Source organism: Sus scrofa, chromosome 9 (genome assembly GCF_000003025.6).
Source record: "Sus scrofa isolate TJ Tabasco breed Duroc chromosome 9, Sscrofa11.1, whole genome shotgun sequence".
Classification (NCBI taxonomy): Eukaryota; Metazoa; Chordata; class Mammalia; order Artiodactyla; family Suidae; genus Sus; species Sus scrofa.
Genome location: NC_010451.4, coordinates 90,130,577 through 90,136,375, shown reverse-complemented (window position 1 = coordinate 90,136,375; position 5,799 = coordinate 90,130,577). Strand labels below are relative to the sequence as shown.

Below are 5,799 nucleotides of genomic sequence, written 5' to 3'. Positions count from 1 at the left end.
GGTGCAGGCTGCCTATAGGGAGGGAGCCTAATCCTGGCAGAGGCCCTTCTCTTAAGCCAAAGACAACAATTATGAGGGAGGGACTAGGCTGACCACCATCAGCAGCAGGCTGTGGATGCCCAAGTCGGGAGAATGAGCGACTGGGGAAGATACTAGACTCTCCGCCATGGGATGGCACTGGCATTGCCACCTCTGAGAACATTATATACTGGGGAAGATGGAAGAAATACAACCACCTGGTACCCATGAAGAGGAACAGGCTTTCAAATCCCAAATCTTCTTCCTGACCCTCCCTGGCCTGAGTTTCCTGGGCTGTACAGCAAGCTACTGTGAGTCATCCTTCTGATACTCTAAGGGCAATCAAATGTTAGTTTTCTTTTTCTTATGCCACCAAAACCTGACTTACCATGAACTGTGTGAATGGACAGCAGGGGTCCCATGGGCATATGATTTTTCTGGAAGCCTTGTGAGCAGTCCATTTGCCATATTACATCCTAGAAAAACATCTGCCAAAAAATGTCTACTAGAGACAAAGTGGAGGGTTTTTTTGGGTTTTGTTTTTCTGTCTTAGCTCTGAGTTGCTACTGATACTTTGTCCTTGGGAAGTGTGAGAGAAATAATAGCAGAAGGAAAGATTTAAGATTATTCAGGGGGATTATAATTGGAACAGTCAGGGTAAGAACCTGAGAATCTGGAAATTCTGAAGTTGTCCTTGGCAGTCATTTTGTTTAAGAAAAACATTTTTTAAACAAACTGAATTTCCAATAAACTTTTAGAGCTGGGCCTTTAATTGCTAACATTTAAGACATACACACACACACACATGCACAAAACCCACATCATGACAAATCTTATTTTCATTCCTTCAAATCTGTGGTCAAATTCTCCACATTTGAGTCTGTGGATCTCTGAACACCTTTGTCGTGGACTTCGAGGCAAAGTGGCAACCCCAGAAACTCCTCTTCCATTTGGGGGAAGAAATTTCTAAAAATACTGGTCATTGTACTTTAACCACATTGTCCTAAAGTTGAGCTTGGGCCCCATCTTTTATGTCCCCAAGCAGTTGCTCATTTCATGTGAATTTGATTCAGACAGAGCAGTGGGGGAAATTACGTAGAAGTGTGAAGCAGAGAACCAAGGGCTGGGGGTTAGGACACAAGGATCTATGGCAAGAACCAGTGTGGGATAGGGAAAAAGGACTGGGCACAGCTCCAGAGGGGCATGGTCTAAGGTGGTCAGAAAGCAGAGCCCCGAGAAACAAAACTGTCTCACTTACCCCAGCTCCTCTCCTCTCCTGCAGCTGAACTTAGAATAAGAGAAAAATGCCCCTTGCACGGGCCAGTACAGATGTTGCCCCTGCGGAGAATAGAGAAAAATAAAATAAAACCCTGGCACCACACTGACGGCATTGTGTTCTCAGGGAGCCTAGAGGGATGTCACAGAACAAACACACAGGGGGACCAAGTCTGATGCCCTGGTCGACACAGAGGGCTCTTCCCGTGGTAGTGATGGACATTTGAAAACTGTCCAATGCCTGCCTTACAGTGTCTTCGTGTCTGATGGGGCCTGGCAATCTGTGAGAAATGAACTTCAGTTGCTTTTGCTGTGAGCTCTATAAAGTTACTTTTACATCCCCGGAAGGTCCTGGCGAAGCCCATGTCAAGGACCAGTAGGTCAGTGGGACTGAAATAGCAGCTGTGAAATGAACACTTGATACTGTATATAAATGGGATGATCAGCTAGGTGATTTTAGAACTACCTGGGTGGAATTGATGTGTCTTCTGAATGAGATGATGGTTCTCGGCCAGTGGGAGTACCTCTGACACACAGGACAGTAATCAGGGCAAAGAGGGAGGGGAGCTGGGCGGGAAGGGTGGGTGAGTGGTTTGACCTTGACCTTGTTCTTTTTCACCCCTCTCTTCTGACTCATCCTATAGCAGGAACGCTGGAACTGGTGGGGCAGTCGCCTCCGTGCTGTATGGGCTCGAGAGAAGGTTCCGCATCTGCTGTCTGTAGCGGTCAAGTGCTTCTTGACACCCAGGTCCCTGGTAGACTGGGAGGTTCTGAGAATGAATTGTGAATTTACAGGCTTTATTTGGAAAAGCAAATCAGCAGAGCATTACAGATAATGATCAAGAAAAAAATTCATAATACTCACATACTCGATTTTGACCTTTTAATTTACAACCTGGGTTTTGAGAGAAAGAGAGGGAGGAAAAGAGAGTGGGAGAAAAAGAGAGAGAGAGCCAAAAGACACAGAGAAATTCGCACAGTAGGAGAGACAGAGAAACTGAGATGGAGACACCCAGTTGGAAGTGGAAGAGAGATGGGAGGTGTAGGGGGAAAGAAGAAGAAAGATATTAGAAAAAATATGGGCAGGAGGAGGAGTATCCTAGTGGCCTAGCAGTTAAAGACCTAGCATTGTCACTGCTGTGGCTTAGGTGTGATTTCTGGTATGCTGCAAGCACAGCCAAAAACATGTGTGTATATAGGGCAGGAGGAAAGGGAAAAGAGAGAGAGAGATGGAGAGACACACAGACAAAGGGATGATATTGGGAGATCAGATAGGGAGGCAAAACTGAACATGGAAGAAAGAGCAGCAGACAGAGGGGCTTAACGAAGGTGTAATCATGCAGTTCGTCTAATGGTAACATTCATGTTAAAACACTCATAACTTCCTTTCTTTCCTGGTTATCTTTTCTTATTCTTTTCTAATCAGTGTCAGTGTGTCTCTTAATGAGGATGACATAATTCTTTTCTTGGTTTCCAAGCTACATTCACCATTTACGACAACAAACTCACATAGAATTACATTAAGATTGGAAAAAAAAATTAAGATAGTATTGTGGGAAACGGAAAGAGAAAAGATGGAAAGAAGGAGAGAAAAATCTCACTGACCACCTAGCATCCAGGAAGCTGAGACCCCTGGGTTAGCAGTACTTGCAACTTGGAGGCGATTAATCTGATTTCTCCCAGAATGGTTGGATATTCAAAAACACTCTCAGCATGCAGACTTATCCACAGAAATCAGCTGCCCTTGTAACACCTACTGGATCATGAGTGGCAAGGGCAGGAGGAATGCTGCTTAGGGAGGAACATTTGCTTTTCAGGGCCACACCTGCCACATAAGGAGGTTCCCAGGCCGGGGTGGAACAGCTATACTACACCACAGCCACAGCAATGCAGGATCTTTAACCCACTGAGCAAGGCCAGGGATTGAACTTGCATCCTCATGGATACTAGTTGGGTTCATTACCACTGAAGCACAATGGGAACTCTGAGGATGACCCAAATGTAACACCAATGAGGGAGAATCAAATTTGTTTCCAGAGTACAGGGTGAGAAAGAACTTTTATTGAGCATCTTCTATGTTCTGCATCTGTCCTGTGTGTTTACATACATTATGTCACTTAAATCACCCATGTGGGTCTGGTATCTCCTTTTAGCTGATTGAAAAGGTTAAGATACATAGGTGCATATCCTTACCTGCTGCCATTCTCAGTGCTACATGCAATATGAGCGCCACACTCACTTATCAAGTAATTTAACAAGGAGACTAGCTTAGACAATCTTTAGATAATCTTTAGCTCAGCCTCAGGTAGTTATTTCCATGCATCAGAGAAGAAATTATTGAAGTAAATTAAGAAGTTGCTAATTTCCAAGTACAGGTAAATGATAAAAAGACAAGTTCAAAGGAGTCTACTCAATATTGGTAGGTGGAGATTCTCAGATATATCTCAACAAAGTCGCCAAAAATGCACTCCAAAAGTTAAATTTCAGAAAAGCTTCAGACTGGTGGGGAATGTTTTGCAATGCCCTGAGCTGGCAAAAAGCTGGTACTCATGCTCATTTGTACTTGATTTGAACAAACTAAAAATATTTCATTGTACTGTTATCAGACAGAGGCACAAGTTGTGGATCTTGGGGAAGCAGACTCACCTACTTTAGGCTCAAAGCTGAGCTTTTCTATTTTACACAAATAACATGAAATCAAGCCTTTTAGATGATTTATGCAGATATATTCCCTGGGTATTGCTTCTCAAAGGGAGAATACATATCAAGATATTGGGCTGCATGGACAGGCTGCTATGATATTCCTTAAATGGAATCTGCACTAGAGAGGAAATTAACTCATCTATTAAATGTTGATATTCTCTTGCATCACACTTCCTTAGGTTTAGCATCAAATACATAAACAGCAATAGCAGTCCTTAGGTCAATTTTTTTCCCTGTTAGATATTCATTTAAGATGTCTCTTCCTTGTTCCACAATTGAAAAAAATAAGATGTTTCGTACAAGGGCCTAAAAGAGCAAAATTATGAAGAAATTGAAATCCACTTCATGTAAAACAGGTAGAACCCAACACTAAGCTATTTCTTCCCATTGCTGTGTAAGCAATTGATGTGCACAGAAGAAAACACAAGTAAACATGAGTTATACCACGGGTCAAATCGGGGCTTACAATAGGAACTTTTCCTTTCTAGAGAACAAAGCCGTATTTGGGCCTGGGATAACGTCAGACCACTGCCTTGTGTCTAATGATGTCCTGTGTGCCAACTGAAAGGGCAAACTTACACATTTACATCTGGCTCTCCTTCCGCTCAGAGAAATCTGCACTGTGGATGCCACCCGCCTGCCTAAAACAGTGGCTCAATGCTTGCGCAAAAGAAAGAGTTTAAAAAAAAAAAAATCACTGACTGTAAAAATAAGATCAGATCATTAATTCCCAGGAACGCTGAAAATGCGGGCAAGTCATATTAAAACAAAAACAAAACCAAAAACGCTCAGTGCACATCCCAGGAGAGGCTGGATGATTTTCTCTGCCGAGCTATGCAAAGCTGATCGCGGTCAGGCTCCCCCCACCCCACCCCTCCCCCTCCCCCGCCACCCCACCCCCACCCCCAAGTAATGAACACGCAACACGGAAGGATCTCAGAGCGGTACATACCTTTCTCTGAGCAATTTTAACTTTTCCCATGTCCATTAGGCCTTACAGCCTAATCTTGCTCTGCCAATTGCTCCCATGGTGAGATCATTAAGTAAATTATTTTAAGATCAAACACCCTGCAGTGACAATAGCGTCCCATGTAAGGTAAATGCTTCAAAGGCCCCCCTTTCAAATTACAGCTCTCCGGAGTTATTCATCACCTCTCCGGAGGGCTTGCCCCACCATTACTTGGCTTTTTGCCGCAGGCGAAGGTAGCACTGCTAATTGGCCTCTGTAACAAAACTGACCTGTGGACAGGATAAAACTTGTTTGGCGCTTAGAGACAAAAATTATTCAAGGTTAAAAACACATGAATGCCCTGGCTACGTCACCAAAAAAAAGGGAGTGAATGAATGTCTTCCCCTGCGGTTCGTCATGTGAAAGAATGCGCTCCCGGCGCGCCTGGGTCAGACAAAAGCTCCTTCAGGTAGCCGAGCCCGGCCCGAGCCTCAGGGATCCTTTTCTCCTCCGCTTTCCACCCCCCTCTCCTCTCTCCTCTTCGTTGTCCTCTTCTTTTTAAACTCCAGGACGAGGAGCTCCAACCTTTGCTTTGGTCTTTGGGCCCCCCTTCCGGGGATGGCCTTTGATCTCCCGGGATAATAGCAGATGGAGCAATTTAACTGCTCCATACAGGTGCAGAGAGTTTACTTGACAGGTTGGGGCTTTTATTTCTAGCACATTAGCCAGGCGCATACAAATGGGTTTTTGACAGACTCAAGCAGGTAAAATAGCACGGAGGCTCCGCAAAAGCGCGGTCACACCTGCTTGGATTGCACGATTTGAAAATGCTGTATGAATTAAAGACAGGTAAA

At 44.2% G+C, this 5,799-nt stretch overlaps 1 long non-coding RNA gene across 1 annotated transcript; it reads right to left on the bottom strand.

Moving 5' to 3' along the window:
• Positions 1,109–5,545, bottom strand: LOC110262299. Its single transcript, XR_002347120.1, has 3 exons — positions 4,949–5,545; positions 1,898–2,063; positions 1,109–1,356 (listed from the first exon to the last, which is right to left on the bottom strand). It is a non-coding gene; the product is annotated as an uncharacterized LOC110262299 (long non-coding RNA).